At 41.4% G+C, this 24858-nt stretch overlaps 2 long non-coding RNA genes across 2 annotated transcripts in view; one reads left to right on the top strand and one right to left on the bottom strand.

Moving 5' to 3' along the window:
* LOC309337161 overlaps nucleotides 1-13805 on the bottom strand; it is a 65871-nt gene extending 52066 nt beyond the window's left edge. The window contains exon 1 of the long non-coding RNA XR_014154128.1: nucleotides 13672-13805. This is a non-coding gene — a long non-coding RNA (uncharacterized lncRNA). The remainder of the gene's footprint in view (nucleotides 1-13671) is intronic.
* The window catches only part of LOC309337183, a 642870-nt gene that overhangs the window by 194457 nt on the left and 423555 nt on the right, over nucleotides 1-24858 (top strand). The window lies entirely within an intron of this gene.

Raw genomic sequence — 24858 nt, 5'->3', positions numbered from 1 at the left:
CAACAGGAACAAAAAAGAATTATCTTTCCTCCACACCAGCACTAAATTTCATCAGCCAGTAACGTCAAAGCAAGGTGCAAGAAACTGCATTTTATGATGCAATGAATGCTGTAATAATTTTTAATCCTTAGAAGACAGACCTTAAATCTCAGCGAGCTTGCTATGCCTTGCATGCTTGTCAGTGCTCATCTTTCATATGCAGTGTGGTGGATTAGCTAGAGGGCTTATTCATTACCCTAAAAGGCTGAGAACTGAGGCATAGAGTTACCCAGGTGATCAGCCTTGTGGATGGTTTATGCATGCCCCTAAGGCATTGCCCAGCATGTGACTGGACCAGGCAAATGAAACACCATAAGCAGCCTTGATCAATCTAGAGCCTGTGATCACTTGGACTTTTGTGAGGTGCAGTCCAAAACACCTGAAGGACCTGAGGTTGATGACAGATCTTGGTCATGTTGTAGGGATTCCACTGAAGGAGGTGTTTGAAATCCTTATTAGCCTAATGCAGACAATATGAAATCTGGATGTACTATTGCATGGGGAGTAGCATGGCACCTGCTCCCAGCACCCACACATTGATCAGGTCTTCTGTATAGGTGGCGCTGTGGTCTAAACCACTGAACCTCTTGGGCTTGCTGATCGGAAAGTCAGCAGTTCGAATCCATGTGATGGAGTGAGCTCCCATTGCTCTGTCGCAGCTCCTGCCAACCTAGCAGTTCGAAAGCACACCAGTGCAAGTAGATAAATAGGTACCACTGTGGTGGGAATGTAAATAGCATTTCTTTGCGCTCTGGTTTCCATCAGGGTGTCCTGTTGCACCAGAAACAGTTTAGTCATGCTGGCCACATGACTCGGAAAGCTGTCTGTGGACAAACACTGTCTCCCTTGGCTTGAAGGGAGATGAGTGCTGCACCCCATAGTAGCCGTTGACTGGACTTAACTGTCCAGGGGTCCTTTGCCTTTACCCATAGGGAATATGAACACAGAAGATCTGAAAGAGACTTAGTGGTACACTCCTGCTCCACACTCCATGCATTGACATATTGTCATGACAAAGCTCTAGTGTTTGTTGAAAGGACCAGTCTACCAGGGGCATGGCACGCTCTGCTAGTGACCAGGGCGAGTGTGCACATGTGACCAGGCAGATGTGTGTGTGTGTGTGTGTGCGCACGCTTGCCCAGCCTTCACTGCTAGGCAGGTTTGGGGCACAGAAGATACACGGCACCCTTTGTGCTTCCAAATCCTTGCTGCTGCCAGGCAGGCACTCACATGACAGATCTCTGCAGGGGAGGCATGCCTGGTTTACACTGTCCCCCCAATGTGCGCCCGAGGCAATGGCACCCCTGGCACCCCCAAGCAATGCCACTGCAATCAACTCCTTTCCAAATCCAGGATTTGACAGCAGAATTATAATAACATACTTTCCTGAGATACAAGCTTTTTGGGGGAGGTATACATTCTTTTTAATGCAGTTGACAGATTGTTATATTTGACCTGACCCCCTCAAAATGTATTGTTTTCATTATATTTCAATTTCATTTAAAACAAAGTTGCCGTTGGAAAATCTTTTCCTTGGCTGCCTGGTTTTTCTTAAGCCTAGGAAGAAGACCTATGATATAGATGTCTGGAGGGAGAATTTTTAAAGGCAAACAATGACACTTCTGTTTCTTTGCTAAAAGGCACATCTATCAAAATTATAGTTCATTGCACCAGTTAAAGGACCACTCAGTTTTCCTCCTGATGAAAGCCCACTTTTTCTATGGTACACGCTGCTGCTCTAACCAGCTTGCTCACTGAATTCAATGGCTTGGCAATAATGGATTCAGCTCTGCCTTCTGGCATAGTATTTACTTTTTGCTCAAGAGATGCATGCAGTTGTAAAAGGAAATACCTGAACCTTTTAATAAAAAGATATAGACACTCTCTAGCCAAATTTAGATTCATGGTATCAGTGGGAGAATAAAAACACATGCTTATGTTTCTCTAAACCCTACTGAACCCAAAGTAATTTAACACAGTTAAACACTGATCCGATTGTGCCCTTGTTTCTCTCCCCCTGCAAATCTATTGTGTTCCATCAAATGATATAGATGGCAAACCCTAGAACAGGGGAAACAGGAAATTTCTACAATATAGAATCTCAACCTCCTGCATATTAGAAATCCGACATTTCCTGCATCCCTTCAAAATTTTCAGTGCAAGAATTACCATAACTAACAGCTTAATATATGCATTTAAGGAATTTCAAAATGTGTAGGATTTTCAGGTCCACCACCAAACAAATGTAGTTAATAGAGTTTTGACAACAATTATTCCTCATAGAATTCAAGTGACAGCCTTGCGGTGCAATTGAGATAAAAGTTTATCTCAAAATCTTTACACAGAATTAATGTTTCTGTCATTGACAATCAATATTCTTTCTTCTAAATGTGCATCTGCAAAAATATTACTTAACATTACATGTCATTGCACATCACAATTAGACTGGGGAAGTACTTACAAATATATGAAGAGGGATAGGTGGAGAAGCCAAAATATACAATAGGGACTACTGAATTTAGCTCATTTGAGTGGCCAGAATGCATGCCCATTTGTAATGATTTCATGAGCTTTTGTGTTAAATTACTAAACAACATCCAAGCAAAACCAAGCAACTGTGAAAAGTAACAGCAATATGGACAGATTTGGAAGTGAAAATCCTAGATGGTTTATAACATCACAGCACTTTTTTGGGGGTGGAGAAGGAAATAAGCTCAAAAGAACTGAGAATGAATGCTGGTGACCTTTTACTACTTGCTAAGCCACTTTTCACTATCCCACATGGCTATCGTTTGTAGGAAGCTGCCTGATGCTGAGTCAGACCATTGGTCAGCCAACATAATTGGTCCAGCCTAGCAGCAGATGTCCAGAATTTCAGGCCCAGAATCTCTCCTAGTCCAATCTGGAGATACAGGGGATTGAATCTGCAAAACACAAATGAGCTATGACCCTTCCCCATGGGTGGATGTGAATACCATAACCAGCAACATGAGTAGGATTGTTGGAGATTAGAATTCAAATGAAAATAGAACTGAGGGGAAATTGGTGATCTTCCTTCATTCATCTCATGTCTGGAATGGAAATCAATCCAGCAAATACGATCAATATGCTGCTGCTTTCAGTCAGCAGGTGATACATAACTGATTACATCCCACCCATCTCTGTTTGCATTGTGTTTCCTTTGCACCAAGATGAATGGGATAAAATAATGTGATTTACATAATTAATTATGTAATTAATTGAGTTACTTAATTCTGCCACAGTAAACAGCAAGGCACATAGTGTAGTTTTTGGCAGAACATGGATCACAGTAGACTAGAAACAGTGCTGCATGTGGCAAATGCAGGGCAGAATGATGCCTTCTTACATCCTAGGGCCCAAGCAATTTGACAGATTGGAGGATACAAATCAAGTGGGGAAGGCTCAGGTAAACAGCTCTGTTCACATGGTTGTAGTATGCATCCCAACACTGCTGCCATGTGTGCATGTGAAGGAGACCTCAGTTTTGTCCTTCCAAGTAGGAAGTGGCTACACCCACTTCATCATCATCATCATCATCATCATCATCATCATCATCATCATTTTATTGTTTATACCCTGCCCATCCGTTAGACATTAAAAACTTCCCTGAACAGGGCTTCCTCAAGTTTTCTAAAAGTTGTGTAATTCTTTATCTCCCTGGCATCTGATGGAAGGGCATTCCATTAGGAGGGCGCCACTGCCGAGGCATCATTCATGAGAACAGATTAAACTTTGAATCCAAAAAGAAAATAAATCTGGAATAATTTCACAATATGAAAAGAAAGCTGCCCCAAACCCATATTTTTGACAAAAAGAAAAAGAGAGAGAAAATGCACCTTTGTATATTAGACTGTGATGGAACTAGAACTGGATATCGCTCAAAATACATAGGGCCCTTTAGCATCATTTATGACAATAAATCTGTCTTTGGAGCCAGTTATGGACTGTTGATTTTATGCCATGTGTTTCTTGACTGCAGCACTCTTGCTGAACTAATGCCTTTTAAAAACCACACTTTGTTTGCATTCATCAGCAATGAAGAATTATCAAAGGAGCTGTAGCTCAGGAGCAGAACAATACTCTGTGTGCAGGTCTCACTTTCAATCCCCATCATTTCCAGATAAGGCTGGAAAAGACTTGTCTGAACCCCAATGAGCTCCTGTCAATCAGTGTAACCAAGCATAGCCATCTAGATGTTGCTGTGCTACAGCTCCCATCATCCCTCACAGATGGTCATACAGACTGCGGCAGGGAGGGGGTTAACATCAATAACATCTGGATGGCATCACCTAGAATAGACAGTGCTGAATTGGATGGACCTGTGGTCTGACTCAGTATAAAGCAACTCCTGATGCTCTTAAGGGAATCTCAAACCTGACTCCTACCAATAGGATGAGATGGGAATAACATAGGAAAAGTCCAGCACAGGACATACAACAGTATCACCCATTTTTTTAAATATTAGTGAGCAAACTTCATCCAGCATCCTAATTGGGTGCTTTCTTCCCAATTGCCAATGATACTTTAATATGCCTTCTATAATATGGGGAGTTTTAGTTTTGCCTTTGTCTTCATTTGTCCTGATGAATTCTGCATGTTCCCTTCAACTCTGCTCATGCTAGAATGTCATGTTTTGTAATACTGTATATGCACTCAGCATAATTGAGGAATTGTATCCATGTATGAGGGACGCGGGTGGTGCTGTGGGTTAAACCACAGAGCCTAGGACTTGCCGATCAGAAGGTCGGCGGTTTGAATCCCCGTGACGGGGTGAGCTCCCATTGCTCGGTCCCTGCTCCTGCCAACCTAGCAGTTAGAAAGCACGTCAAAGTACAAGTAGATAAATAGGTACCGCTCTGGCGGCAAGGTAAATGGTGTTTCCATGCGCTGCTTTGGTTCGCCAGAAGAGGCTTAGTCATGCTGGCCACATGACCCGGAAGCTGTACGCCGGCTCCCTCGGCCAATAAAGCAACATGAGCGCTGCAACTCCAGAGTCGGCCACGACTGGACCTAATGGTCAGGGGTCCCTTTACCTTTACTTTTTATCCATGTATGGTAAGCTAGAAATTACTGTTTTGCTCTCTGTTTCTGTGTGCAATGTTTGTATTATTCCTACTTGCTTATCTCGAACCCTTTAACAAATTGGATGCCCAGAGTTGACTGGAGAGCTCAGTGTGTTGTTGGCTGACGTCTAAGACTAACTGAGAATGAAAAGGAGACGAAAGCTCAACTGTAAGAGCATGAGACTCCCTGCTGCATTATCATGACACTGAAAAGTTTGTTGTGGTTTCCTCCAAACCTCTCCCCTCCCCAATTTGTCCTTAGAAACACCCCAAAAACCTATTTTCCTGAGTCCAAGGAAAGGCTGGTGTTTGGGGATATTGTGTGCAGAAATCTGTGGCAGTACATGCCACATGTTGAGCAATGCACACCACATGCATTGGAATACATATCCAAATGCATACTGAAGTAAACAGCATGTGCTGAACATAAAATTTGTGTTAGAATTTTGCTGTGGAAAAGAGGAAGGTGGTGTATCTGCTGAAGATTTAGAAACAGATTGGGGGAAATCTGTAAATCCATAGTTTTCACAGATGAATTTATATCATACACTCAACCCTTTAAACTCATTTTACAATTTCATTAATAGCTGCTTTTAAGGGAACAAAATCCTATCAGAGTAGGGCAACTCTAAATCTAGAGGGAATTAAAAATAGAGTTTGTTTTTAGAACTCCACTTAAACTTTAGCCTTCCTTAAATATGTTATCCATAATTAAGCTTTCAGAATGAGAAAATTTTAAGTATGAATGGATAACCCCACCACACGGCACTCAGACTCTCATGGTTACCTTATTAGAACACTCTGTTGTTATCAATAATCACACTATTGTCAGAGTCCCCTACTCAGAGCTATTTTTACCTTATAATACAAAATTGTTGACAATCATAGTAATAACAAAATGCACCTAAGACTGGAAACCAATTTAGGACTGTCCAACCATTAGCCAGATGATTAATTAATTAATTCCTTTTTAATAAATCCACACTTTACCAAAACCTCAACAGAGATCCATTTTAGAGATATTAACGAAAGTATAGCAGCTTATGCAGCCGTATGTTTCCAGCAGAGTATTGTTGCTTTTTTAAAAAAAAGGGGAAGATGATAATTTTCACTTTAAAAACAGAACAAAAAAAGCAGATAATCATTTTCGACCCAATCAATGAAATTACCCTAGCAATGAGGCCTTCTTTCACAGTGCTCATTGCATCTGCAAGCTGTGAAGGAAATCTTCTTATTACTTTCCTGTGGTTTTTAATAAAGCTTGCCTGTATTGTTTAGGGTCCCCCCTTATTATTCATTTCAGGAACTGAGGTGCAGGGTGGGTCAGAAACAAACAAAGGTGTGTCAAATCCTTTGGAAGCTTATGCTGCAGGCACTGATGTTGTCTTATAATGCACATCCTCACAATGTGTGTCTGCAAATACTTGCATGAGCTAATGAGCATAGGAACAACTGGAGATGGCTGTCCATCCCCCTTTGAACACCTCCCTCATCCCTTTCCCATACATTTTTTTTCCTCCTGATGTTACTGCTGCTTTCATTTCAACAAATCATTTACATCTCCCTCCCTCTGCTTTCAGGGAACCTTTGCTTCTTCCTTATCTCTCACCTTCAAGGGCTGTGCACCCATCTGTGCATGGCAGATATAGCCACTTGGATTAGCAGGGGATGTGGTCTAGCATTTAGAAGGGGAGGAAGTCGAAACCATGCTTCCTGCATTTGCACTTAGCTTTTCTTCGCTTTTCTGGAGTAAATCAAGCAGGCTCAATTTCTGTCTGAAAATACTTGGCAAGGGAGGCCTGCCTGTTCAGGCCCAAGGACCAGACATATGTGAGAAAATTTAAAATTGCAAGAGCTGCAGCTAAAGGCCCTGTCACACAATATGTTCCCCCCAAATTTCCTGTGGAAATGTGATGTGCAAGGGCTGCACAAATAAAGGTGCCTAATAACAATATGAAGGGAAAGAAAGCTCTTGTTTCCCAGAGCTTCCCCAAGCTGATTCCTCGGAAGGCAGGAATAACATTCAAAATGGCCTCGGGTGAATGGAAAACTAGGTCAAAAGAAAGCTCCACAGAGACAAAGTACTGTACCTAGACAATAAAATAAATGAAATGCACATATATGGGATAGGAAATCACTGGGTTGAGTTTAGTACATGTGGAAAAGGCAGGGCCAGCCCAGGAGATTTTGTTGCCCTAGGCAAAACTGAAAATGCTGCCCCCCCACCCACTGTGTGCACACCCCCACCCCACAGTCTGAGGCAGTCTGGGGTGTGAAAGGAGATGGGCAGGGGACAGGTGGATCTGCTACTGGTGGGCAAATCCACCATCTGAGGCAACTGCCTTGCCCCACCTCATGGGCAAGCTGGATCTGGGAAAAGATTTCGGGCTTAAATCACAAGCTGAAAATGGGTCACTAATATGATGCAGCCTCAAAAGTCGCTAATGCAATTTCAGGTTGCATTGCTAGAACCCTGGTTTCTAAGTCACAGCATAATTAGAGGGATTCAATATTGTGATAAAATAGTCTTTCAGCGCAAGGATTTCCTGTTTGTCCAGTAAAATGACTTCCCCTCTCCTCTCTCAATGCATTTTTCTGCGGAGTTCTCCCAACCTCTCAGAGCCGACTAAAGGTATGGGGTGCTGGGGGGGGGAGGAGGAAAGAGGGGATTGCAATGTTGCGTTTGTAGGAGCCCTTTTGCTGGCTCCCACTGGCAGAACTACTTCATTGAATCTGGCTGATCATTTTACTGTGCACTCATCAGACCTCAGGACATGGGTGGCGCTGTGGGTTAAACCACAGAGCCTAGGACTTGCCGATCAGAAGTTCGGCAGTTCGAATCCCCACAACGGGGTGAGCTCCCGTTGCTCGGTCCCTGCTCCTGCCAACCTAGCAGTTCGAAAGCATGTCAAAGTGCAAGTAGATAAACGGCGTTTCCGTGTGCTGCTCTGGTTCACCAGAAGCGCCTTAGTCATGCTGGCCATATGACCCGGCCAATAAAGCGAGATGAGCGCCGCAACCCCAAAGTCGGTCACGACTGGACCTAATGGTCAGGGGTTCTTTACCTTTACATCAGACTTCATCTGGAATTCTCTATCCAGTTCTGGGCACAATGTTTTACAAATTATTTAGACAAACTAGAATGAGTTCACAAGTCAGCAACCAGAATGATCACTGGTATGGGAAACAAGTCCTATGAAGACAGGTTGAAGAGACTTGGGAGAAGAAACAATCGAGGAGGACTGGGAAAAATTTAAAGACTATTTGAAAAAACACTATAAGTTGTATGAATGTTAAAAAATGCACTTTTTAGGAAATTCTAGCTTCAGCAATTGTAAATTAATGAAATGGAAATTAAGGTACAAGAAGTCAGAGGTGGAATAATGAAATAACTTTATTATGTTTAAGCTAAAACGTATAAGACTTGGGTTACAACACTTTGGAAACTAGGTAACATGATAAAATGAAAGATACAATAAGTTTTGAAATAAGTTAACAAATTGCTGATGTTTTGTATCACAGAGAACGCAGGGCTAGGAAGATGTGGGGAAGTCCATTAGATTTGCTGAAAAAAAGATCATGGAAATTCGTAACTTTTCTATATTATTTCTTATATTTGTCTTTTATTCTTTTTTTCTGTATCTTATAAACTCAATAAAAATATTATAAAAAAAAAGACAGGTTGAAGAGACTGGGTTTGTTTAGCCTAGAGAAGGAAAGACTGAAGGGGTGGGGGCATGATAGCATGCTTCAAATACCCAAAGGGCTTTCACACAGAAGTCGTCAGGATTAGATCTAAAGATCTGAAGCTACAGGAAGATAGATTTCCATTGAATGCTGGAGGAATGCTTCAGCGGATCGAGCGGAGGAGACCAATATTGGGCCCAATGGTCAAGAAGGTGTTTATTGCATATGTTGTAGAGGGAAATGAGAAGATGGGGCTTGTAAACCTGGGAATGTAGCCCATCCAGGAGAAGAAAAACTTGGACCCCAAACTTCTGCTGACTTCTGTTGCCTTCGTGAGAAAGGCTACAGGAGCAAACCTCAAGGAAAAATCCTTACCCTCTGCCTTGCATCTTTGGGAGAAGGAAAGGCTATGAAGTCCCTAAGATGGTTGGATGGTATATTCTATGCCTCCTTCCAGCAACTCCTGCAGCCAAAATGGTGCCAGATGTATCACCCTGCTTTCCAGCAAAGTTGAGAGTGGGGTCTGGGCAACTCAGGACCTCCATACACACTGCCCAGGCTTGCACCCCAGAGAGGTCACTTCAGGCGCTGTGATTCTTCAGGGCTTTGACTTCACCCTGGAGGCACACTCCACTGCCTCCAGTTTGACAATTGCTCCAGTTAGCTGGAGGGCTTGTGTACTCTCCTTCCCTGGAGGCTTCACACAGTGTCTGGACAACAGCTATTGTGAATGCCGTAACTTTGGACTTCCTGCATTCAGCATGAAGCCTAACAGACCCTCTCCAAGGCTATTAGTCTATGCATCTTTGCTTCTATGCTTTGGGGATTTTCAGTGCTTACATCTATTCTATTCTTCTGTATTATTGCTTAAATACTTCTCCTGACCTATGGTTTCATTTCCATACTTTTTATGAGGTGCATGACTTTTCTCTCATTCCCCTCAAAGAATGGATCAACAGGTAATGAGGGTTAGTGCAGCAACCTCACATCAGCCAGTCCCTGGAAATGGAAAGTGTGATAGCCTGCACTGGTATTTGCTTCCACTGACATTTAGGTGGTGTTGTGTTATCCTGTCCATCCAGCCAATTTTTGTCAGTATAAGGTAGGAATGGGGGAGAAATTTGATTCTATTCCCATTCCGTGGTGAATTTATCCAATTTGTACATTCTGAAACATTGTCAGAACCCAAAACACAGCCATCACGTTTATGCAAATTTTGCAATGCAGTTCTCCAACCAATGTTTATTAGAATATATAAATTACTATTATTATTATTATATATTAAATTTGTATACTGCCCTATACCCGCAGGTTTCATTAAAGTGTGCATAAAAATGAATATATTGGGGAAAATTACATGCAAAAAGGCATTATATAAGGAGAAATTGCTCGCAAAGCATGTACATTAGTCAAAACTGCACACATACCAAAATAGTTTACTTGGAGAAATTTGCACTAAAATGCTGAATAACTTTCATGAAGATAAAGAAATGGGGCAAAGTGAATTTATGATTGGGAAAATGAGAAAGTAAGAAAATCAAAATGTTCAGATCCTTCTATCTTTAGTATAGGGTTAACTGGCTGCCTTGAAGGCCAGTTAGGAGTTTTTGGCTCCTTTCCCTGACTGGGAAAGCATCCACCTCCCGCCCCATGTACTCTGCAGTTTTGATGAATTGAGTGATGTTTCACTAGTAGAACTTGACAGATTTATACTGTACTGACAATTTAGAGCTGTGCTGATAAATTTCATCTGTGGTTCCATCAGCCATTTTCAGTGAGGGAGAAATTGCCCCTGAACATGGAAGAGAGGAGAAAGAACGTTGAGGAACTTAAGAGAGGGGGTTTGGCACTTAACTTAAACCAAAATTACAAGGGGTCTGTGGATGTTCTTAAATCTAAAAATAAAAAATCATTGTGATGCAGCCCTGCGCTCCATAACCTTTTCAGCTTTCCTCTCTTCCTGGAACGCCCAAAGGACATTGTGCCATCTTGGCAAAATGCCCTCCCATAGATATTCCAGAAAGTGGCATAAGCAGGGAAGCTGGAAAGGTTCTGCGTGAACCACTTTGAACTACATTGTGGGTATTCCAGGAAGTGGAGCAATTTAGGAAATCTGGGAGCAATCCCCCCCCCCCCCCGTGTGTGTGCAGTACTTGCAGTGGGGTTTTTTATTATTAAAGTTTAAAAGTTATTTTCATGTCTTCATGGAGGACAGAATTAATGTGTGGGATTCATGCAGCACAGTTTAGAACTAGCATGCGCAGTACAAGTAAGAGGGATGGGGAATTAGGACATTCGTAAGCAATCTGTGCCATCATAGCAATGAAGGGAGACTTACCCAATTCACTACTCATCCTTTTCCAACTCAGAGGTATCACCCCAGAATATCGGTGGCCTCATGGTCTCCAAAGACTCGCTGACTGGGGGGCTGGTGATGCTCTCAGAAGTCTAGTTTGGGCACAATTTTTAGGTGGGTCAGCAGGCAGCCTTAAAGATAACATTCAGTACTGAGGACAGAGGAAGAAGCTTAGTTAGATTATGTCAGTTAACTAATATAGTATTGACTCTTATTACAATGCATAGCATTTATCTCACGTCTCATTTGATATGTGGCCTCCCTGGGAAACTCCATCGCGTACAGCAGCTTTCCTTAACCTGGGGGGCTCCAGATGTTTTAGACTTCAAGCTCCAGTCATCATGGCCACTGGCCAGGGATGTTGGGATTGTAGTCCAACACACCTGGCGGTCACCATGTTGGGGAAGGCTGATGCACAGTGATAGCTATAGAAATTTACTATCGATTTTAACATGATTTGGAGTGAGGTATATCTGTTTTAAGGAAAGAAAGCTGATATTGTCAAAGTCCACATTCACACCATAGGTTCAAAGCATGCTGGTATCACTTTAAACAGCCGTGGCTTCTCTCAAAGATTTCTGGGAACTGTAGTTTGTTAAGGGTGCTGAGCATTAATTGGAACCCCCAACACCCCCCCCAGAGCAACAATTTCCAGAACTCCCTGGGGAAAAGGATTGATTGTTTAAGCACTCTGAGAATTGTAGTTCCGTGAGAGAAACAGGGGTCTCCTAACAACTCCTCAGTAAACTTTGACAAACTGCAGTTCCCATGATTGTTTGTGGGAAGCCATGACTGCTCAAGTGGTATCATAATACTTTAAAAATATGGTGTGAAGGTGGCCTGAAACTCTTTTACAAATTTCACTCTACAGCCATATAAATAATAATAATAATCCTGAATTGTAGCCCTAAATCTCCCCACCTTCCACTCCCTGCTGTCACAAACAGACCTTGATTCTGCAACACAAATCTCAGATTGTAATTTATAACAAAATCAATGCTCTGGCTGGCCAGGTACAGCAACATTCAATAGAACCACTCATATTGCAACAGTTAAGTGCATGCTCAATTACTACTAATTGAGCAGTAATTCTTATTCTGGCTCATCTTTAATCCAGCAATGATAATTCAAATAATGCTTAGAACTTGGCATACTCCAGACGCTCTTGAAACGTTAATTAATTATTACTTCAGCCTGCCCTGGCAATTTTCATTTGTGTGTCACATCAGGTCCTGATTGCAAATTAAAATCCATTCCCAGTTATTGATGACAAATCTAGTAATTAACTAGGATCTAACTGTGCTGAAGAGCCAGATCTTAGGACAAGAGGCCTGCAATCTACGGAGAAAATAACAGTGTTTTGATTACGGTTATTAATATTCTTCATATACCTTGCCAAAGTCCAAACATCCGGCCCAGCGCACAGGAAAATCCATTTTCATAAGACTTTGCTTAAGGAAAGCCACAAACGGTAACACGCTCTATTAGAATCTATGTGCTGTATCATTGCACATTATGGATAAACTTTATACAATTTTTCACCTAATGTTTGAAGGAGGGGAGGTGTCATAAAACGGGAATAGAAATACTGGAATGGCTATAATCTCTTTAGATCCTTTATGTACTTCATTTACAAAAAATAATAAAAACTATAATAAAATATTTACCAGAGCTTTGCCAGTCTCAAACAGCACAAATTGAATTGCAGCGTGTCTTGCTTCAGGAATAAACTGGTTTGATTTAACTATAAGATAAGCTGGAAACTAAAGTCAGCTTTCTTAATACACCCAGGCATGAATGGTTTTTAAAATTCAGAAGTTTAAAATTATTTTTCATTCCAGATAGGGGATAGTTTTTTCAACATTCTCTTAACTGCAAAACTTTATACACACACTTAGAGAGAGAGAGCAAGAGAGAGAGAAGGATTTTCAAGCATGCCTCAGAAGAAAAGGCTTTGTTACAGTCTTCCAAAGTTGAAAAAAACCCACCACTTAAACAACACCACAGTTTTCTTCAAGATTAATTACTAGGAGTAACTACTGTGTCCTAAACCCATCTTCCCAATCACCGTGAATCACCTTGAAAGGCTATACATGAGTAGGGGTAGGATTTTTTAAAATTAGATTTTAATGTGAACCTATCTAATATGTACTTCCGAAAACAATCTACAAACTGAGACACAGCTATCCTTAGAAATTCAACTTAGAAATTCGCTTCTCCAACTTTTGCGATGCAGTTTTCCCATAAAAAAATGTGTAAAAATGAGTAAGTTAGGGGAAAGTGTGCATACAGAAATGCTTATATCCATGAAAATAGTCCACAAAAATAATATATACATGCAAATATTTACATGGCAAAAATGTATATACACACAAAAGAAATGACAATTCTTTGGTGTGGCCTTCTTTTTAAAAATAAATAGCAAACTGATGTGGAAATGGGGTGAACGGAATTTGAAACTGGAATGAGAAACCCAATTTGGCTGATTCATCCATCCCTACTTACCTCAGGTTTCTTTCTGATCACACAGGTTGATGGGGAAGAGGACACATTTCTAGATAACATCAAGTCATTCTTGGTTTTCCACACGTTTTGTGACACTCGAGACAGTACCTTGAGCGACAAATGTCTCAATGACGCTGAACAAATCTAGTAACAGCTTCCCTTTGCCCTCTCCTCATACACCCTGCACAACTGAATGAGAGTGCAAGAGGAGCTGGCTTTACAAGAAACTTCTAATCTAGTAGCCATCACTTAAAACAAAGGTGCAGCTGCACAAACAGCTGGCACTACAGAAACATGGTCCACTTTATAAGAAGGAATTGCTGATTTGAAGCACAGTTGTATGTAAGGAGTGGCAATCAGCAGGGGATAAATGTAAAAGTCTGAAAGCTATAAATCCTAAAGAATACATGCTGGCAAGTAAATTCAATTGAAATAAATGGGACTTATTTCCAAACCGATTAAAGTACACATGCTTGTGCATCTGAACTAATTTGTCTAGCTGTAAGCAGTTAATACAACTGGCCAAAAAACCCCTCTGCCCATCTAGATCTCCTTAATGTGTTGGAAAGTCAAGAATAGCAAACAATGTATAATCCTCTTTTATCTGCAAAGCATAGGCTGAACGTGGTTAACTGGTACAATCTGTGTGGAATTACAGCTTGCTTAGTCCATCTGACATTACTTTTCTAGGACTCAAAAGTGACAAAACCAAATGACATCCGGTTGTTTTTGTCAGCTTACACAACAAAATGCTTTCCTTTTCTCCTTTTCCTTCAATCTTTCCACTGACATTCTAAGCTTTCTTTAATGCTGGGAAAGTTATTACATTATGGCTGTGCTGTACACACTTTGCTTTTTACTAACATTACCATTTTCACACATTGGGTAATGCAATATTTGTAATAAACACTTGACGTTGACATTTATATGGCGGTAATCCTATTGAATTGCTTCCAAATAAACTGAGCTATAACCTTTGTTACATGATTCAACTTATTCCTTTTGCCCATTTTTGTACATAGGGATACATAGATCCCTGAGTACAAAATAGAGCTGAGATGAAAGACTTCTTAGTTTTGTTATCACTTCAGTTACTGTCAAAAAGCACACAGAAACACTCATTTTATAGTATGTCTTCATCTGAACCTCAAAATGTCACCCATGTTTTGTCCAATTCCTGGGGGCTAAATGTAAATGTGAAAACCCTCTTATTTCTGGTTTTCAAATTCCATGGAACTATGGATGCGGGTGGCGCTGTGGGTTAAACCTAGGACTTGCCAATCAGAAGGTCAGCGGTTCGAATCCCCATGATGGGGTGAGCTCCCATTGCTAGATCCCTGCTCCTGCCAACCTAGCAGTTCAAAAGCACATCAAAGTGCAAGTAGATAAATAGGTACCGCTCCGGCGGGAAGGGAAACGGCATTTCCGTGCACTGCTCTGGTTCGCCAGAAGCGGCTTAGTTATGCTGCCCACATGACCCGGAATCTGTATGCTGGCTCCCTCGGCCAATAAAGCGAGATGAGTGCCGCAACCCCAGAGTCGGCCACGACTGGACCTAATGGTCAGGGGTCCCTTTACCTTTACCTATGCAGTCCTGAGTTAAGCTGCAGGGCACTGTCTCATTAGCTGTCAAGAGGCCAGTAGGCATACCCTACAGTGTGATGCAGTCCAAAACTGGGATGCCATCTTCTGGGTCTGCATTCCCCTGAGAATCATGTGACCCACTCAACTTCACATACACGAAAACAGTGGGGGGTTTTTCAGGCATGGAGCCCAAAAGCAAGGTTCTCTGCAAGATTGTGGATCTGAAAAACTCTTTTTGGGATAAGATCTCAGCCTGAAACCATGGCCATTTGGGAAGAAACAAGCAGAAGGTTCATGATGTTTCGGTTATACCTTCAGAGAAGCTGAGTATAGCTGGTTTAAACTGGTTCTGTTATCTCTTTTTGTCAAGGTCATGCTGGCTATAAAAGTAAGGCCAGAAGGAGCCTGGGTTTCACTTTCTCTTTCTCTTTCTCTTTTCCTTCTGGTGTGGTGTTCTGCACATAGTATGCTTATTATTAAGGTTTAGTCTTATTATAAGTTATTGTAAGTTTAAATTAAGTCTGCTGCAACTGGATTTCTTATGGACAGTGCCAGTCCTGAATGTATTGGATTTGTGAACATTATGGTCATTTGCCTTCAGTAGCAGTAAAACTCTGCTGGATGAAATACAATTTTCTCTGGTTTATTTTCGGCAATCCTGCAACGTGTTTAAGTTCTTACTCTGCTAACTATACACTGGAATCTGCTCTGGATCAATATTGAGTAGAATTCTGTGACAAACATAGTTAAAGATGGGCTGATGATCAGGTTCTGGAGCAGACAGACAAGGAGCTGAGGTATTCTGCATGGCTATTTAAACGACAAGTTGCTTAGATCTAAGAATCAAGCCTGGAACAACAGTTACATAGGGCCAGTTAAGCTCTTAATGGCTCCTTGGGTAACCTGCCCCAGCTAGGCTTATGTACAGCATCACCCATTATATGGGAGGTGCTGGCTTGACAGCTGCTCTGGAGATAGAGCAAATCTCACTGAACACAGTGGGATAGACTTCTGATTGCTCATTAATGGTGGATTAAATGCAAAGGGGGGGGGGAGACATATTGTGGCTGCTAAGGGAGAAAGGACTGATGGCGGAAGAGGAGGGTTTCCTCCCTGCTCTGGCAAGGCTCCCGAAAGCCACGGATGGACTTTAAGTTTTATTTCCTTGCAAAGGGAGAACTCTCAGTAAAACTGAGCATAATTGTGATGTTAATTGCAGCAATGAGCCAGTAGAGGGCTGGGCAGCAGAGCGGAGAAACTCGGCAAAAACAATTAACAGCTAAGGTGGGGGGGGCAGTTCCTGGGAGATAAAAAGTTATCAGCATGGGGTTCTTGGGTGGAAAGCCTTGTGCATCTCCTTTTCCAGTGCACAAGCATGACTTACAACTAGGGGTAGACAAACCTGTCATTTTTCAGATCTTAAGTTCTCCACATTTCCACATTAGTTTACAATTTGTTTTTGTTTTTGTTTTTTGTTTAACTTAAAGAAGCCCTCATGAAAATTTAGTAGCATTTTAATATGCACTAATACATACATTTTTGGCAAGCAATTTCCCCTAACGTGATACAGTTTTGTATGTTATTTCCACTAAGAAAATATATTCCCCCAATATAATCACTTTTGTACCCATCCTTTGATTGGAGAGCTGTGTCAGATAAGTGCACATTTTGTAAATTAGCTGCGTTTTGGTTAATATATTATTATTTATTAAATATGTCAGGGCAACCCAAAGTGGCTTATCATTTCATGCAGTGAGAATTATGTATGTCTCCATTAACATGTGGACTGAACCAAATTTATCCTTCACCCCTACTCTAAAGCCCAGCTCACTGTGGCTGGGGTTGTAGCTCAAGATGTCTATGACTTGGCCTCACTGGCTGGACTTGACAACAGCAACAAAAAGCTTGCCAAGCAAACCTGGAGGAGACAAGAAGTATCGGTCTGGTGCTACTGACAGAGCAGCATATGAGCCAAAGATCTGACTGATTCTGGTGCGCTTCCTCCTCACTCCTCCCATGGTGCAGCTGTGTTGCAAAAGCCACCTGGCAGACAGGATCTGGCTGTATGCCTTCAACAAGGGACAGGATCCTGGAGCACCAGAAGCGGCAGATGTTCATGTCCATGCCACAGGAACTGCCTGCTTTCTGCCACCCCTGTTATCTGCCACTGTATACAAGTGTGTTTGTGGGTTCCTCCAGGGCTGTGAGCAGTGCAGGACCCTAGACTTGACACCCAATGTAGCTTCAGCTCATAATGAAAATGGCCAGAACCATTTGTTCTTTACTCAACTGTCAATCTAATCTGCTATTTCCACTGAACATATTTCTATTATTGGTTCCTCATAGATTTTCTTTTGATCACTTAGGTTCAGAATCCGCCATATGTTTGTGGATCTAGACATGTCATGAATCATCAATGGGTGGGGCTGGATTGGCTTTGCATCTCTCCAGAGGATGGTCCTGTTTTTTTTTTTTTTTAAATGTATAAATTTTCTACAAGCATCTGACACTATATTCTGTTCTCATATCTGATGCAGTACGAAAAAACAAAACAAAAAAGCAACAGGGAATAGCAATAATTTTTAATATATTTTTTGGGGGGGGAGAGCTCTGGTTGTTAAAGTGGTATGATAGTGCTTTAGATGTATGATACAGATAGTGTGGTAGTATTTTCTTAAATGGGTTCTTCACTCTTGTTCTTTCGATGTGACACCTCACCAAGTATTTCATACTGACCATTTTCTCAAGAGGGAAGCAGGGAAAGAGATAATGTGTTTATCATGCAGTTTTCCAAGGAGCTCAGGTCAGCAAAAATATTTCTCCTTTCCCCCATTTTATCCTAGCAACCAAGCGAAATAGGCTAGACTGAGAGATACTGGCCAACAGAGCTTCATGGCTCAGTGGGAATTTGAGCCTGAGTTTCCTTTGTCCAAGACCAGCAGTCCATTTGCCACACTGTCCAAAGGTATTCTATGCTTCTATCTCGCAATCCAGCAAAGTTACTGGTGTGTGAAAGAGAGTGCAAAAGTAGATCTGTGCATATTTAGTAGAGATGTGTTCAGGCCTCAAGATTCACCGTGTATCTGTGCCTTTTTAAAAAATTTGATACATTTTTGAGTTGCTCTGCCTACTATCTACTTAGATCTGCCGTTCAGCTTCTGAGCCACTCTATATAAAAGGAGTCACTGTATTTCCCCCCCCCCCATTCACTATAATGGGAAATCTAAATACAGATATGCCTGGTTCCTTTCTGATGTTATTGGACTACAACTCCCATCACCCTTGAATATTAATGGGAATTGTAGTCCAACTTATCTGGGCTGATGGGAGCTGTAATCCAGCAATATCTGGAAGGCAACACACTGACTACCAATGCAATAGATCAGGCATAGGCAAACTGGGCCCTCCAGATGTTTTGAGACTACAATCCCCATCATCCCTGACCACTGGTTCTGTTAGCTAGGGATGATGGGAGTTGTGGTCCCAAAACATCTGGAGGGCCAAGTTTGCCTATGCCTGCAATAGATTATTTGTATCAAATTGTTTTGTTTTATAGAGAGTCATTATCCACTATTTGTTTCTTCTGTAAGCCATTTTAGGACCCAGTTGGCCAAATGTGGGTAGAAATATGAGAACAAATACAGAGGAATAAATGAGTATGTGGATGTTCTGGCATGAATGAGTACTTGTGCATTGAGGCTGGATATTCTAACACTCCACCATAAGCATCAGCTGCTGTTTTAGACAAGGTTCTATAGCTACATCCTGCCTGAGAACCACAGTCTCTGTCAGAAGTAGACCTCCAGAGAGACTTAAACATCCAGCCTTTATGAACTTCTCACTACAACTACTGAAACAGAATATCAGTGAGCGCCACAGTAACAAATGAAGTTGGGACAAATGTTTGGGCTGATAGAAAATACAATCTCCTATAAGTGAGATTGGCAATAACTGGTACTTTATATTATTCGACATGCCATTACTCTTAAAAGAAGCCCCCTAAATGCTTCCATTTCCAAACTCATCTCAGTCGAAAACAGGGTAGGAGGGTAAATGAGAGTCATCTACAGTTCATCTCCAAAGCTGCAGCACTTGTAATGAAATTTTCTTCTTCTCCATTCCATTTCCTGATGAAATGATAGGACGGGTTCACAACGAGAGAGAGAGAGATGTTTACGAGGAGCAAAACATAATACAAATATAAGTCATGAATGCTGAGTGCAGCTAATATCCACATGAGGGACGGGGGACAGAATGTTAAGCAAGTGTTATTTCACAATCTAGGGCAGTTAATTTACAGAGTCATTTGAGCTACAATTCACACTGAGAAGACACCAGCGCATCTGCACGATTAACTTGTATCAATATTTTTTATCGGCGTTCAACATTCATTCCTCTTTGGGGCTTGATTTCTTAATTCCTCTCCTTCCCTCCTAGCTACCTGAGTGATAAGCAACACATTTGCTAAACACTCACATCGTTGGCTTTATCTTTCCAGAACTACAACCGGATGTTTATCTTCTGAGAGAAACCTGCCTTTCATTTATTTTTGCCAAAACACTGGGGCTGCCATTGCGGCAACTGTCACTGCAATTATCATTCCGGGCGTCTGGAGATAGCGATTTTCCTATTTACACTTCACGGCTGGTCCTTGTGAAGTTTCATAAATGAACTCGGTGGTTACATTATTATTTGATAGACTCATCACCAGCTTCCTGATTGTAGCCATCAAAATATGCAATAAATATATCCCCTAGAGGGATAGGAAGAGGTGATTGGAAGCAATGGCATTGTGTGACTTTTGATTGTTCCGTTTCATTTCCTTAAATTGGAAGAAACAAATATAAGCTCATTATGAGTTTCCCATCCCCTTCCTCTGTTTCCCCCCTCATATTATGGAAATAAAGTGATTTATAAAGCAGTCAGCAATAAAGGGGAAAATATTCTCAGGGTAAATAGGAGCTTGCAGAATTTCACTGTTAAGTGGAAACAGTTCATTGGAAAGATTCCACGCATCACTAGAAATGGCCAGATCAGTCCAGTCCCGTCCCCCCCCCTCCCGTATTGTCTATTTCACATGTTGTTCATTTAGCCATACCATTTCCACAAAACATGTTTCTAAATACATTTTATCCTAAAACTTCATTTTTTACGCATTAAATTGACAACTGTATTGCAGCATTTGGAGAAGTACAAAAATCCAACAGATAATTATGTTGGGATCTGGGAGGTGAGAATTAGGTCAGTTTGCTTAGAGATGTGGTCCTAATAAAATCCTCCTTGAGTCTTACTCGTTATGCATAGTCTGGGCATTTCACTTTTCCAATGAGATCATTGTTTATTATATAGAAGCCCATGGCCCAAGCTTTGGTTACTTAGAGCAAAATCAATATGCGGATTTTAACCTCTCAGCAATGCATGCTCACCTTCACTCTTTGCCCATTCTCTCATGCAGTTTTCTTTCCCCCACTCAAACTCCTGATTTTTGTTTTCTTGTCATCCTTTCATTCTCTTGGACTATACCTTCTTCCCTGGCTTCTTTCATCCATCCAGTCTTAGGACTTCCACCAGCCCAGATCCTATCTAGTCACATCACTTGTGCCAATTACTGCCAGAGACTTCACAGGTAGGTGAACGACTGGTGGCAGTGGGAGAAGATTTGAAGGTTCATAGGTGTGTAGGAGGTGCAAGACCTTGTTGCACGACTGATTACTTAATTGGGGCTGCAACTGGGTTTGATTTTACTGGTGATGCAGCTCAGAATAATCCAAGTGACTTCCTGATCATGGCAGGAAATGGCACAGTTATAGATCAAATGCATGCTGGGTCTTCTTTGGAGGGTTGGGGAAAATCCTAGAACAGATGGGTTGGGGAAGTCCTCTGATTGCACAGGTAGAAATCCTTGTATGGATAGGTCAATTGTGTTGGATAAATTCAACATGTTGTGTTTTTCTTGTCCTTTGTAACAGGCAAAGTTACTTTGAACCTACTGACTCTTGTAAATAAGAACGCCCCCTCCATTTTTAAAGTTTAATGAAGGAACACATGCTCCATGTAGTTCAGCTGGGAAACCTGTATTTTGGTGTGGCTGGAGCTTTTCCCTTCATAGCCGTTTTCTCACTCTTGATATCTACAGCTGTGTGCTCATCTATTTTACCTCTTTTGGTGTGACTCTTTGTGATGGAGGTATTGGAGTGGGTGCTTTGAAGTGTTGGCTTTTGTTTTTCTACCTTTGCTGGAAATGTTTTTTCCCTCCTGCTCTTTCAGAGCAAAGGCTTGTCGATGGCCCCCTGGCAAGACTTTCATTTGCGGAGGAAAGTATTTTGATGAATGACCCCTTTTTTCTTTGTTTGAACCTTGTAGGTAAAAGTTCCTGGTGGTATATATATCCAGATTTCTTTATATGGTGTTTGCTTTCTCTCCAGCTACATCCTCTATTTTTAAGGTGTATTTTGCTGAACGTTGTTCTCTTTCATAGCTGCATTGTACCCTTTGAGTTCAGACCAACAGTAATAAGTTGAGGCAACAACAACAAAAGTTATTTGACATGTTGTTCTTTAAACCCAAGTCAAAATGGCCCCTTGGTCAGGGCAACTTTTTCTACTGGTTTAAGGGTTTCTTGGGTCAAACACTTCCCCAGAAATACATGTTTATGACAAGTACCTACACTAGCCTTCTGCAACCTGGCACCCTCCAGATCTCTTGGATGACAACTCCCGTCAATCACAGCTAGGATTGTAAATAGTCAGGGATGGTGGACATTGCCATTCAAAATGTCAGGATGGCTCCAGGTTAGGGAAAGCTGTCCTATGCAGATGATTAAACATGCCTAGTATAATGGAAAATAAAAAAGGAACATTGTCTCTTCTTCCTTCCTTTTTCATTTCCAATTTTTTTTTAAGGAGTAAAGAACAGGGATATGCAAGGCCTCCCCCTCCCACCCAACCCACCAATGGTTTAGACTGATTCAGAACCAATTCAGAACTCAAATCCATTCAAAATTCAGGAATCCAAAACTTCTGTCCTCCTATTGACTTGCTGTAGGAAAGCTAAATGGCTCTACCTTTTCTGCTTTTTCACTAGTTACATCAAATTTGGAGACATGGCAGTCCCTCATGAGAATAATAATGCTGCAAAATATGAGGTTTTTTGTCCTAGTCATCTTTGAAGTTTGCTTTTCTGAACCATTTTTTAAAGCCTGTACAGTCAATTGAGTGCTCAATCCTATCAATTCTCATGTTCCTGTTTAGCCTGTTCCATGAAAATTTCTTTGAAAATAATAATCTGAAGGGTCCTACCCCATCTCCCAGGCAGCTAAGTCAAAGAAAAACAAGACACCATAGCCAGACAGACACTAAGTGTTACTCTGGAACACAGAAATGTAGGCAAGCAGAACAGCAGCAGGTGGCTGAGTCCCTGGAAGACAGCCTTGTTAGGTGGGCATAATAGCCCCCTTAGCAGTGGGGAGTGTCTCCCGAGTTGAAATACTGTATTGAAAGGCTGCAAGGTGGGCAAGTAGTGGAGGGTGATAGCAGCAGGTAGGCCACAGAAGCAGGCTGCTAGGTGGGCAAGCAGAGGGCTCATTGCCCAGCTGCAGTGAAAGAGCAGAGGGCAATGTCGGGATGCATCTCAAAACTGGTCCCACACAATGCACTATATCTTCTGTGATGAACCGTACTGCTTGCCTTCAACCCTACTGGTTGGCTTAATCTGAAACACAGTTTTACAGCTTAGCCTCCAAACCAATCTTAGTGCAAATCTATGCATTATGCAAAGTAATAATGAAGAACTGATTTCATGCAGAGTACTTTTTTAATACAATAAGTTGTCTCCCAATACCAGTGCTCTTTTTTTCTAGAAAAATTGGTGCTGGAACTCACCACAAACATCTCTCTCGTTCTCTTAGAATGGCAATGATGCCCACCTAAGAGATGCTGGAATGGAGTTCTGGTGAGTTCTGGATGGGGAAAAGCCCTGTCCAATACACATATACAGTGGTACCTTGGTTGTCAAATGGCTTGGCTCCTGAACAAACTGGCTTCCGAACGTCACAAACCCAGAAGTTAGTGTTCCAGTTTGTGAAAGTTTTTTGGAAGCCAAACGTCCGACGTGGCTTCCACAGCTTTGCTTGTCAGAATTAGAAGACGTGTCATGGGAAATTTAAAATATCCCAGGAAGAGATAAAGTTTTGGTGCAAAAAGTTTAAATCATTGTAGTGATACAGGCATTCTGGCATAAAGAACCTGGAATGTGCAAAGCTCTTTTATGTGATCACAGCTTGTGATTCATCAGAATCATGGCTGATTTCAAAGTGCTCACCGGAAACTTTGGGTCAAGAGTTGGAAGTGATTTAAGCACAATGTGGAACCCCAAATTCCAATTTGAAAAGATTTGTTGGCAAGTCTAGAAAACTTGGAGACCCAGAATTCCCCCTTTCAGAAGCTAAACACAACCTTCCCTGCATTTGTAGTTCTTTTCAGATTTCTTACAGGAAAAAGCATTCAGGAAACAGACACATTCATTTCAGCAGATTTGTTGTGTTCATTTGTGGTGTTTCATAAACCTGCTGCTTCAGAAATGGCAGATGCACCACTGCTTCTGGAAAGTCAAGATGTTTGTTTGTTTGTTTGGGGATGGATTATATTTTTTTTACACCACTGATTTTAATTGTTTGTTTTCTTTACTGTAATGAAATAAGAAGATAATGAGTTCTTCATTGTTCACTAATTGTCTGCTAAGGATGAGACACAGTCAGCCAACTGTAAATTGCTGCTTTACTGTAATGTTTGGGTATTGCAGCGCAAATAGTCACAAATACATCTGTTCCCGCACAAAGTCAAATGTTTTGTTATGAAAATAAGCTGATGTAGGGAGTAATTACAAAAAATAACCATGATGACTTTTGTTGATTAGAATTTGGTGCATTTTCAGAGCTCAGAAACATTCTGCATCTCACAAGCTAAGCAAAAGCCAGGCTAAATTACAGGTTCTTTCTCCACAATATTCTATTAAATGGTTGGCTTGAAGATAAGAGTTGGCTATAATATAAACTAAGAAATCTAAGCAACAATGTGATGCAAAATGACACAGCTTGTTTAAGCTTACACTCCCTTTGCTTATCCCAAGCAGCTAAAAATAAACACTGAAAGTAGGCTTTTTAAAAATTGCATGCTATGTTATCATGCAATTTCCTGGCATGTCAACCTTAGCCTTTCGTGTATGTATCTTAAGACATATGCATGTGCATCCAGTATCCATGGTGGCATTGGGTCCACCAGACACTGGTGCTGATCTACACTCATGGTTTATAACATTAAGGAAGAATTAAGGAAGGATTTTCAAAATGTAATGGTCACATTACATTTTGCTTGTAACGTTAATAATGCATTATTAAAATGTGACACCAGAGGGTGCTGCAGAGCAACCAGGAACCAGCAGAAAGGGAAACTGTGTTGTTGCAGAAGAAACAAGGTAGGAACATTTTAAATTTACCAGTATGCCCTGTGACATTTTAGAACGATATATCTACTATGGTTATAATGATGTTTAAAAGGTCAGTGTAGATCCAGCCCTAGTTTCTGCATGGCTAAGCCCTGCATGGCT

The sequence above is a fragment of the Podarcis erhardii genome, assembly GCF_964252035.2.
Source record: "Podarcis erhardii genome assembly, chromosome: 1".
Lineage (NCBI taxonomy): Eukaryota > Metazoa > Chordata > Lepidosauria > Squamata > Lacertidae > Podarcis > Podarcis erhardii.
The sequence above is the reverse complement of the archived record's forward strand: the minus strand, read 5'-3'. Positions and strand labels throughout refer to the sequence as shown.